Source organism: Cupressus sempervirens, chromosome 9 (genome assembly GCF_028749045.1).
Source record: "Cupressus sempervirens isolate cs-2001-9-10 chromosome 9, ASM2874904v1, whole genome shotgun sequence".
Classification (NCBI taxonomy): Eukaryota; Viridiplantae; Streptophyta; class Pinopsida; order Cupressales; family Cupressaceae; genus Cupressus; species Cupressus sempervirens.
The window spans coordinates 348501059-348514581 of NC_143126.1; positions in this window are offsets into that span (position 1 = coordinate 348501059).

Sequence of the window (13523 nt, forward strand, 5' to 3'; positions counted from 1 at the left end):
AATAAATGTTGGATCGATATGGTTTTCGGTTTACCATTAAACCAGAATCATATTGCTTTAAAGGTGTTGTAATATCCTCAATGGAAACATGTTTCCCTACAGAGGGAAAGGGTTCAATGGGACCCACATAGTGAGTATCTTAGTTTTTCATTCCTATACGCTTCCAGGAGTAAGCCTAATCCCAAGGGGGGTGGATGTAGTGCTTGCCCCTGGTTCACATTTTGTTATCATTGCTAAACTCTTTTAAAACTAGTTTTATGTTGTTGGTTAGCAGCATTCTTTTGAGATTATCAGATATTGTGATATGGATTCAGTTTATTATGTGATGAGATTACTTAGACTTTACATTTCATGTATGTATGATGATTATTTTTAGTGTTCACAATTATTGATGATGATTATTACATTTCTTTCAATTATTAATGATTAGTAAGATGATTTATTATCATATGTGTTTTCTTATGGATACTTACCCCATACTTGCATGTGTATGGTGTGCGTGTTTGTCCTTCGTGTTTGCTTTTGTATGGCATGTCTAATGTGGTTAAGGAAGGGAGTCGTAGTCACCTGCTAGTCGGGATCTACATGATGCACCACTTCCTACCATTGTCTGTTTAGTTTAATATATATTGTGTTTGTACATGCATGAGTTTTATGCAGGTTGCAGGTACCGAGTATCGACTTCCCTGAATTGTCAAGATGAGCGTACCCTATCACATTATCTCAATGATAAAAAAGGGGAGATAAATTCTCAAGTCTAAATTCCAACCCTTTGAGCCATTTGTCCTAATTGGAAAATTAGGACAAGTATTTGAGTTGAATACCCACCAAATGTGTCGGATGACATATTTCGTGATTTTTAACCCTTTAGATTTATTTTGTATGATTTGTTCTATGATGGGTTTTCATATTTTATCTTGGAGGTCTATGGTGAATTTATTCATTAATTAAGTATTAACAAATAGATTTAATTAATAAATTATTTATTTGAGAAAATTAATAAAATATCATGATCTTTGATATTTTGATTGTAATTAATTAAATGTGAAAAAGGAATTAAATAAAAGAAAATTAGAAATTAAAATTAATAATAATTATAAAATAATAATAAAGTAATAAATAAAATAATAATAATGAAAATTATAAAATTTAAATAAAGATTATTTAAGAAGTAAATTGGAGTTATAAGCTTGCATGAGAATTAACATGTGTCAACAACACGGGGGTTAGTGCATCAATTAAGCACAAAGTGTATACAATTCTATGACTCATAAAAAAAATTTGGAAAAGACCCATGCTTAGTTGGTGACACCTTTTAGTGATTTCAAGAAGCATTCTAAAAGTTTCTTGAGAGCTCTTGATATTCAGGCATTCATAGAAGCTTAAATGAAAAGCTTAATGGAAGCCTCGAGCTACAAGCTAAAAAAAAAAAAATAGAAACTTCAAAGCTTACATGCATGGGAGAAGATTCATATGCTCATATATTTTCTACTTGTTTCTATGTTCCTTCTAGCTCTTCTAATCACTTGGAGGATTCGATTGGCTTGGATTCTTGGAAGAATTGTGAATGATGGAGAAGAAAGGGATTTTTTATGAACTTCTGAGGCATGACAAATTAGCATCAGTGTCCAGGTGCACTCGTAATATTCTCATATTCCCTTTGCACTCTTTCTCTTCCTATCTTCATCTTATCTGTTTTATGTGTCTAAATACTCTCTGTATTTGAAATTGGAATCTAGATATTTTATTTGGATGAGAAGAAAACAATAGAAAAATCTTAGATCCAATTCAGGAGAAATAATTATATCTTAATTGAGTTTGGGTTCGAATTTATATTGTGAAATTAAATAGACAAGATTTGAAATTAAAATAGAAATTCTAAGTTAAAAATTCGTATGATTAGATGTAATCTTTCTATCAAATTATATTTTCAGATGTGTATGGAAAAACCTATTAGATGGATGAATGGGTAAATTTAGAGAACAATTACATTTTAAGAGGAAATTTTTAATTCATCACAGATTGTTCTGTCGCTACCCCTTGGATAGACCTGAACTTAGTCATTCATAACTTTTTATTAGGATCGAATTTATTCGATCGCTCCGGTCAGAATTGGCGCAACTTGGCTCTCTTCAACATATTTAAATTTCAGCTCGATCCAACGGTTCATTAGGGAGATATGACCGTCGTATTGAGACTGTTTTATTCAAGGACAGATATTTCTCCATTTCCCATAATCAAGAGTTCTTTATGCTTAAACTTCACAAAAATAATATATCAAAGCATGAAATGAATTAAAGATATTATTACAATCTTTCCTTATTAGAATCTTATTAATATGCATTAGTTTTATATGGTTTATTATCTAATCTAATTAAATCAAATTTAATTAAGATTAGTTAATAGTAGAAGAAGTGTAATTAATTATTAGTCAATTTAAGTAAATTGATGAGAGAAAATTAAAAGAAAAGAGATTTTAATATAGTTTATATAGTGGATTTTTTATAATGTATATTAAATAATTTAGAGATGGTAATTTTATATTATGTTTTTAAATGAGGAGACTTTAATGATAATGGATTAAGATTTAATTGACATGGAGTCACTGCTATAACATTGTTATAATTTGAATTACTATGGTATTATTAATACGTTATATATTATTAACTAAATTATTGATATACCTTAATGGTATTAAGAGTTAACTAATGAAGCTTATGTAAAGTTTTCTAGATCGATTAATAATAGTTTTGATGAGTTTATTATTTATTAATGTTTGTTGGGACTAACAAACTATTAATAAATAATAGTGTAAATAGTTTAAATAGTTATCAATTAATACGATCAGAGTTAATCTAGAAGAGATTAGTTAATGATTGAAATACTGTAAAAGATATTAATCAAATTGAATTGGTTAATAATTTGGAGGAGTATTAATTAACTGAATCAGCGTACATAGGGGAAACTTATTTGAGATAATAATACTTGGTATTGGAGATTTATTATAACTTGTTATTATTAAAATAAAAATGAAAACATGATGAATGTGGTCATTATAGATTTATTAATAAGATTTTCAATATAGTTTGTCATTAAATATTAGCAAGTTATTATTATTGAACTATGAATATGAACAATTGTGTATGTTGACTTTTAGTTATTAGTCAACTAAATATTCATTGGGTTGATGGTCTGGTTGTGAAATTATTAATTAAATCAATTAACTAAAGTTAATTGAATTTAATCAATAATTAAGTTATGTAATATTGTTTTAATCGATATGCTAATATCGATTCCTCTAGCAAAGTTGTGAAGTATTTACATCAAAATTGATAAGTCGTACTCTCATGACTTGAATAACGACTTTAGATGTTTTAATGGTGAGACTTAGTATTATTGAATTGAAAACTATTAGATGTTTATAGGTCATGGATGGTGTACCTATGTTAATTGTTTGATTTAATTGATCATTTTAATAAAGTTATAATTCTTCTTAGTTTGATAATTGGTTCTTTTATAAATGAATAATGATCCTTGATCTATGAAGGAGAGTTAGTCAATTAGAATATGGATCTTAGTTAAATAAAAGACAATTTAATTAAGGTCAATGATGATCAGTTTAGTAAATAAGTATCCTTAAGTTATTCTTAGGGTAATGCTATCGGAGAACAAATGGGTTGACTTGTAGGTCAAATGATAACTTTATACACTTGTAGTATACTTGCAAACAGAAAACTGGAAACCCCTACACATTATTCAACTATGTGAATTTAGTAAACCAAAACATGTGTTTGCATCGTGTATTCTATATGCTTCTTATTTTGGGTTTTGGGTTGACTAGTGTTGACCAGTTCTAGGTTGTTACCAGAGGCTCGAAGGTTATGACATGTGATGGCATGTTGATCGTATTTGGTCTTGATCTTTATAAGCCCAACCATGGTTATGTGATCGTATGCTCTATGAAATGTTTGTATTTGTTCTTCAGCCTTCATGTGTGAAGCTGAGATATATATATATATATATATATATATATATATATATATATATATATATCTAAGATGCTTGAGCTAATCATTTTTGAGTCATTGATCAGTTATCCTTTGATTACTTTCTAGTCGCCATGATGGGACTGAAATGTGGATTTATTTTTTGATGATGTCATGTTGTGACATATTTAACTCAACCATTTTGGAGTCTTCAATCAATATGATTTTGAGATATTATTGGTTGCTTGTTGAGAACCATTTATCTTGAGATATATTTTGGTTATTGAGAACCAATTGATACTTATGATTATTAGTGATGCCTTCAGTTACCAATAAAGAACTGTTGTGGTCATGATTTTCTATGGATGCTTTTTCAGATGCTCATGGAGATTTGATGATTCTTATCTTGGAGATTTGATGATTCTTATTATGGATATTTGATGCTTTTATGCATATTTGATGATTTTATTATGGATTATCTTTTATGATTTTGAGATTTATGATTCCATGAGCTTAGGGTAGGTAACCTACTTGTAGTGTCGGGAAGTGGCTTGCAATGGAGGCTGGGGCCCTAAGTGGCTACCAAGGTAACTCATTGTAAATTTGGTTAATAAGTGATAACATTTACACACTAAATGGGGATTAAATGAACCTAAAAAGATAATTGTTGATGTTCTTTCCCATGCTTTGAGTGCTTGTACAAGCTAGGATGGGAGTAGTGAGAACGCATGGTTGCGACTGTGCATTCCATAGTATGCCTCGTCAGTATGAGAGGATACTAGTGGCCGCATGAGATCAGTATGGACCCGTGGAGTTTAGCTAACTGCCAGGGTAACTTGTACGTGATAAATGCGATGACACTTTCCCGCTTGCAGAGTAGGTTTCCTACATGCCTTTGTGTGCCTTTGGGAATTAGATGTCGGCTTTGTGTGATGGAACCTTTGAGTTAGTATACTTTTAAGATTCCTGAACTTTTTATGCTATGTGTATTGATATCCTGTTTGGGACTTGAGATTATCTCCTCAACACGGTGGGAGTGGATCACTTTGGTTCCACGCGGTCGAGTGGTAGTGTATTTTCACTCTTATTATTTGAGATCCGTCCAAGACACCGTGGCTGGAGTATCCTTGGTTGGTATTTATTCTTCATTATGTTCTTGGAGCATTATGATAGATAATATACCTTATGATGGATGTATTTACTGGTATGTTTCTTATATTGATGATTTGCTTTACTCTGCATATGTTAGTTGATGATTTATTATGCTTTACTTTGCATGTTAGTAGGATGTTTTAGGAGTGACATTCCTACTATGTTAATACCGATGATCTCTTCGGTGTTTTGGAATGTTACGCACAGAGGGATAACTAAGATCTACGATGGTCTAATGATGCTATTTACGGTTGAGAGGAACCGTGCACTTAGTTATTTATGTTTGTGATATATGGTTATCTTTTGTGATGGATGTTTATATCTTTTGTGATGATGTATCATGTATGATATGTGGTTTCATTTATGTTATTGCATCATGGATTAATATTAGATGATGATGATGTACTTTATTTACTTGGATGTTTATTCTTTTAAGCTTTTCATACCCTGTGATATGTATAGTGGATGATTGAGCTAAACTAAAATATAATTACAAAAGGACACTTGTATATTGTTTAAGTACAATGGATGTATCATTGTTATTTCATAAGGATGGGATGTTAGATGAATAGTTAATTTAGATGTGATACAACGTTAAGGGATCTTTAAAGAATGTAGTCTGTTATTTATATATGTTATGTTTATTTTCATTTGAATTGTTGCTATTTCTTCCGCAAATGTTATGAATGGTTTTATCTTTCATGTTTAAAAAAAAATTGTTTGGCAAACTTAGTAAAATTCTTTGGATCCCTTGGCGGGGCATTACAATGCGCTCTTTGTCATTGGTTGTGGTATGTATTTCTACTTCACGACATACAATGCTTTTGGGTAGAGGTTTTGGCTCTAACTAAGGGTATGAGAATCCTTGAGTCCTATGCAATCAAGGACACTATGAGGGCCTTGATAATAGGTTGTTAATAGAGAGTGGGCTTCAACTAATTATGGTCCATGTTCTGATTATGTTAATAAAATTGTGGCTACAGTCTAGATTGCATGCTTATTTCATTATAATCTCTATTAAAAACTGAATTTCGTTTCAGTATTCTTGTTGTACTTCTCGAGAGTTTGTCATTTGGATATCAATAAATGGGGCATTGATTTCCTCTCTTCTTAAAGTGTATTGTTACATTTGGAATTTATGAAACAATTGTGATAGAGTTAGTGATGTTTTAAGGATGTTGACTTCTATCATTTAATGTCTTCTCTATTTTTTACCTTCCAAATAGCCATTGACCAATAATAGAGTAAAGAATAGTATCCTTCTAGAGAATAAAAGCATTATGATAATTTTTACTGGATTTGGAGATCTAATCCACTCACCTATAGATTTTGGAGAATGTAATTAAGGTAAAGAGTATTATACTGTGATCATCTTGTGGAAATGACTCTCCAAACACTCTTTGAATCTAGAGATGATCCAAATAAATGTATGTTTTTAAGAACCCAGCCTCCCTCATCTTTTTGCTTTAAATTAGCAAGATATCAATTTTTTCCCTCATTCACTTTCAAAAAAAAAATGAAACTTTTTTTCCTTATAAGTACATTATTGCATATGTAAACTAGAGACATCCAATAAATATGAATAGTTTTTATAGTGCTTTGATCGAGGTCAATCTACTTTCAATGAATAGCCATTTTTTGCACCACATGTCAATACACTTTCGAGCTTTTTCAATCAACCATAACCAATCAGTTTTAAAACCCTAATTTTTGAAGCATTCTTGAAATTGAAAATTTTGATATGGGAAACAATGCATCATCTAATTTTGTAAATCAACTTGTAATCTATTGGCACATTTAGTGAACTTCTGAATATTGATCATTGTACTTGTAGTAACACAAAAAAAAATCCAATTTTTTTGTACACTAGTCCAATTCTAGCCCGAAGCCATTACACAAAAGTACTATATCATCCACAAAAGGGAGATGTGTTAAGGTGTTCAAGCTACGGGTCAAAATACCACTTATGGAACCATTTTCTTTATCATCAAGTAGAGTCTGACTCAAGTCCTCAGCAACAAGTTAAAAAAGAAGAGAGGGGGTAGGCTTTCCTCAACACCATAGAAGGGTTCACTAATTTTGAAGATGATTCATTTATGAGAATGGCATACGAGAGAAAGTGATAAAACCCATGATTCAATTTACCATTTGTAAGAAAAACTAAGAGGTATCAACACTAACCAAATCTATAATCAATTTACTTTTTCATAAGCCTTCGATAGATCAGTTTTCATCACCATCACTGACAACATCATACACTTAATACTGTAGATGTACCCCAATTACTTCATGAATATTTCTTCCATGTAAGAAACTGATTTTTTTATTGTAGATATTATGGGACAACACTTCTTGTACTTTAGAAGCAATGAGTTTAGCAACTATCTTGTATATGCAATTACTATGAGAGATACAGAAAAAGTTTTTGAAAGTTTTTAACTTGTCCTACTTAGAAATGAGAGCTATGAATGAAGTTGTATCATCCTAAGAAGTTAGAATCTATAATTAGATGTTCACTTTATCTCCATTTTAGTAATGTATTGATTCCCACATTGATTTCATTCTCTCCCAACATTCATTAGACCTTTAAATTAATATTAAATTTCATATATTAAACTAATTTCTTTAAAACTCAAGGTAAGGCCTTATCACTAAGTGTGCTCCTTTGTTTTTCCTCCACTCATGTAATTTGTTTCATCACGTAAGCATTATATCGTTATTTGTGGTATTTATATTCTCTCCTAACCTTACAACTAGCTATCCCCTATATTTTTTCCATCCTCTCATTTCTCAAGACCTACAACCCCAATTTGGATCCTATTTGGTGGGCATAGAACAACTCATTCATTTTGTACCTAGGTATAGAATAGCTCAATTGTTATGTACCTAAGTTTTTGGCTCAAAGCCACATGTCGAGGATTTGATTTGAAAAAGGATCATGTGGTTCAACTAGCTTATTTTTGAATCTCAAGATGATGGATGAGATATATAAAAACCATATGTCTCTTCTTTTCAAAAATCCATAACTATTCTCAACCTACATGATCAAGCAATTAGATTTCTAGAGTTATTTGGCATCTAAGCATTCTCAAGATCTTCAAGCATCCAAGTCTCCAAAGCATTTTTTTCTTCATCAAGTATATAATGGAAAACTAAAACATCTATTTCACAAGGTTTATCTTTCATGATTTTCATTTAAATTTTGTGTAGTTTAAAATATTGCATTAACAATTATGATTCAATCTAAAGAGGTATGTTGTCATTAGTTCATGAAATAATTCACAATTCAAATCTAGCTTCTATTTCATATTTCCTTTATGTGATTTCATTACATTTTCAAGGTTGGTGCCTAAATAGAGATTTGACCAAGGAAAACCACTTTTCACAACCTTCTATACCATTTTTCTATGTACATCAACAAGCTACGCAACTCTAAATTATTTTTCAGATAGATTGTGATAGACAAAGCATCCCTAAAATTTTTAGTAAAAAATCCAAGGTAAGAATAGTTCATCCACCATGTACATAGGTAAAAAATGACTCAGCCCTCTATACGTCTAAAATGGGCTCAAATTCAATTTGGAGGCCTTTTAAAATTCACGGGCTCTAGAATAGCAATTACAAGCATTTTTGGTATCTAGTATAATTGTTATTTAGATATGAAGTAGCATGTACTTCTAGATGCATATAAATATTTCCTAATCTACATTTCAGGAGACAAATATTTTGTAACCAATTGATTACTTTATGCTTATTTCAACGCAAAGATCAAATGTTTTTTATTAAGGAAAACAAGTTTTAATGAGGCCCTAAAACCCTTACACTTCTAAAAGTAAAGCATAGATAAAGCGCTTAAAGTATCAAACAAACTAAAAGAAACATTTTGAAACAACCCCCTTCAGGGAAACAAGATATAAACCAGACAAAAATAGGGAGGCAGAACAAAAAACTAGGAGAGGCCCAAAAGCCACGAAAGCTACTCAGTTTATTTCTCTGAGTATTTCCATAGTTTGAATTTCCAGCTCAGATATTCTTCCAGACGCCTCTTTCATATCCGACAAATCTTTATCAGGTTCTTGGATATCCTTCTTCTTTGTGTTGGATCTGGTTCTCTTTCTTGAGCCATCCTCAGGAGACCTATCTTTGGCATTGTTAAGAGAATGTTCATCCTCTTTGCTGACCCTATGTTCTTCAATTTTCTTGATGAGCACATTTATGTTCTCATTAGCCTCTTTGAGGATGTTGTAGCTTTGCTCAACAATATTTTGCATAAAGCCCTCCATGGTTTGAACCCTGCTCTTCACTTCCTCCACTCTGTTATCCATGTCCTTCTCCTCCTCTATTTTCATGTTCTAAAAATTGTAATTCTCCCTCTCTAAATTGCTCACTTTGTATTTGAGCTCCTAAATTTTGTGGAAAATCCATTTAGTGGTTCGACAACTATCCACTGCACTATTCTTTGCATTGTTAAGCACATCCATTTGATGATTTTCCTTTGTGATATCACTTAAAATCACAAGGGTTGGGTTGATCAGCTCCTCCATTTGAATTTTTCCCTCTTTGTTCTCCTTGACCATTGTTCTAATCATTTCTCTGTTGATTCCCACCCTTGCAGAAACAGTATCAAAATTCCTCCACACCACATTCTTATATTTTCTTGAAATCATGTATTTGTAATGGTTGAATCCCAATTCCTCATAATCTTTCTCATGCTCTTCCCCACACCCCTACTTCTTATCATCCTCATCACTATCCTTCCCTACCTCGTGATTTTCCTCATTGGATTCCAAATCTCTCCCTCTTTTCCCACCCTTGAAAGTCTTGTCCTCATAATCCTCGTCTTTGTTGGCAAGCATTTTTATGATAATGTTTCTCTTACCACCCGTCCTCTTTTTGTCCTCCCCCTCTCTGAGATTGGTCTCCTCTTCTCCATTAGTGTTGTTGCCCTCCGTGTCCATGCCCTCCACCCTTTCATTGTAGTATCTATCAAACAAAATCTCAAAGCCTTGTTTAGGTTCAGTATTCACTTTTTATCCTTTCTCTCCATTTTGATACTCTTTTTTCCAATAGTGTACTGTGGGGTAGCATCCTCCTCCGTTTCCAAGTGCATCTCTTGGTTGTCCTCAGTTTCAAAAGGATTATAGTCCTCTCCTAACTCATCCTATTCATCTCTACCCTTCTTCCCCACCTTCCTATTCTTAATTTGTTTCCCCATAGACCTAGCCTTAAATTTTTTTGTAGATTAACAGCAAGAGCCCCTCATTGAAGGATGGATTACCTAAGTGCTTCTCCTTATAGTCATTAATATTTTCATTAATAGATGAGTAAAGGAAAAAAGGAATAGATATCCTCGCCCCATACCTGAAATGGGTAAGAAGCACGAAATGGTGGGTGTAGAGGTGGTCAAATCTCATGTCGAGGGATATGTACTTGATTATAACCCTCAGCACAAACCTCCATGGCAGCTTAATAGAGCTCGACAAGTAGTAGGTACCTTTCTTCACTAAGGCCTTCTTTTCCTCCAAATCTTTGGTGAATTCAATCATTGCCTACCCAAAAATCTTTCTATCTCTGTAGAATTTATTCCCCATGATGGGTATGCCAGTCACCACAGAGATAACATCCTCTGTCACCTTGAAATCCACTCCATCAATCTTTACAATCCCCTCATTCCAACTCTTAACCATGCTTCAAGTAACAAAGGGTTTCCACCCATGAAGTCATTTAATGAAAGTGGTAACTTTTCCTTTCTTCAAAATGCTCCACACCTTAGAGCGTCTACGCCACTTTTGAGCTTCATCCTCAGGTTCCCTCCTATGTCTTTCCCCCACCATTATTTCTTCCTCTTTGCAAACTTTTCTTCTATCATTCATAATCTTCAAAGCCAGATTATCGTAAACACTAGTCATTTTTACAAAACCTCTTTTCACCTTGTGTACTTTATGCCCAAAATCGATCCTCAAAGTGAGATGATGGATATTATTGATGTGAATCGTACAATTACTTTCATACTTACACATCATATTTCTACACATTTCTCATAACTCATAAACTTTCATAATCTACCTTTGCCTTTCTATTAGCTCATGGATTTCTAGCAAAAATATATGCCCGTTCGTCCACTTCACAACTTCATTATTCTTGACTTCCTAGTTGGCCAACCTGTCAGCCACTTAGTTGGCTTCCCTATACTCATGAGCCACATAAGTATTATCAAAAGTCTTAAGTTTTTGAATGCAGTCTTCAATGATATTCATGATCATCCATGTAGGCTCATTCTTCTCATTAAGACAATCTATAATATTCTTTGAGTCTCCTTCCAGCCAAAGATTTTGACTCTCATGTCTCGAGCTAGTTTGATAGTTTGATGAGCTACAATCACCTCTGCATAATGGTTAGTTTGCATGCCCAAAGGTTCTAACACAACAACAATCCCTTTTCCATGTGCATTTTTTATGATACCTCCCACCCTAGCCTTTCTCGGGTTGTCATTGGTTGCCCCATCAAAATCTTCTTTGTGCCAACCCTCAGGCAGGAGAGTCCATCTATAGTCTTTCCTCTTATTATTATCCATATCCTTTGTATTGAGAAAGGGGTTAAGACCTTTAATGGTAGAGTGATTTTCTAACAAAGCATTAAGGCTTTTGCGGAAGACAATTTTAGCATTTGTTTCTTTCTCCCTAATTTTTTTTTATTCTGCTCTTTCCACACTCCCCAACAAACATGAGGCAAGGTCCATTTCCACAAGTCCTTGTTTCCATTCCCATACAACCCATGGTGCCATTGTTCAAAGAGATCAGTAGTGTTGTTAGGAAAACACTAGGTTATATTGAACAAAGATGAGAAAAAAGACCAGATATCTTTGGTGAAGTGCAATGGATAAAGATATGATCCACACTCTCACTGTGATTTTTATACAGAATGCATCTATTGGGCATCATATTTCCCCTCTTGGTGAGGTTGTCCATTGTCAAAATATAGTTTTGGAGCATAATCCAAAAAAAAATGTTGATTTTGGGGATAAGACCTGGATACTAGGCATTAGCCCAAATAGGGGTAGTTCCTTTGTTTTGCATGGTCTCATAGCCAGAGGCTATGATGTGGTTGCCATCCTTTGTCTCCCCCAACATAATGGCATCCTTGTTGTGAGACAAAGGTATATGCCTAACCATGTCCATCAGCGGCTTAAGTTCCTCAGATATCTCAGTTAGATTGACCCACTCATTATTATCCCTATAGTCACTTACTTTGCACCTAGACTTTCCATACAAAAGTTTGCCCATTTATTAAATGGTTCTATGTTCCATAATGGCCCTTGTCTTAGCCAATCATCATGCTAGAAATTAATGTTTTCACCATTACCCAGTTTCCATTTTGCTTTCTCAAATGCTATCCTCTTCGTCCTCATAATGCCATTCCAGATGTTAGATCTCCTTGGGTCAAGGTCGCTACTAATGAATTATCTAAAATTGATATTGGTGGCATACTTGTCCTTCAAAATATCCCTCCATTCCCCTGTGGTGTTGAAAATCCTCCATATCTATTTAGCTTGGAGGGCTCTGTTGAACTGTTTCAAGTTCCTAATCCAGAGCCCCCTGCTTTTTGGGTCTACAGATGTTCTCCCAAGCCATCAATAGATACTTATTATTGCTATCAGTACCAGCCCACATGAAATTCCTCTAAATGGATTCTAAAGTATCAACCACCTTTGAATGAATAGAAAAGAAGCTTAAAAGCATAAGTTGGCAAGTTCTGCAAAGTAGATTTGATCAGAAGTACTTTGCCTACCTGACTCAGGGTGATGCCTTTCTAGCCCGTCATCTTTCTATTGAATCTATCAATGAGATTATTCCAAAAGAGGTTAGGAGGTTTGTTCCCCAAATGAAGCCCCAAGTAGGTGGAAGGGAGAGAACGAATATTGCAACCCAAGTGTTACTTATCCCTAATGGTACATGTTTTCAATGGTTTGGTTAGTTCTCTACGATAAATATGTTTTATTCATATTGCTTCAATGTGCCATATATGTGCAAAGATCAAGTGTTACTTTATCCCTAATGGTACTTATCTTTTCAATGGTTTGGTTAGTTCTCTATGATAAATATGTTTTATTCATATTGCTTCAATGTGTCATCTAATGTTATTTTAATTGGGACTAAGTCTCAGTTTGAATACCAGTTTGAAGGATCCACTGTCAAACTTCATCTTGTCTTATTGGTCTTTCAAAAGGAAAGTTAAATTCAATAATAGTAATTGCAAAAAAAAATCTAATTAACAATACATATAGATGCCTTTGAGGTGATGGTCTTGTTTAAAGAACAAGTTATCAAAATTATCTCATACAATTATACATATGATCAATCAATTGAATTGATAAAGATCAATAAA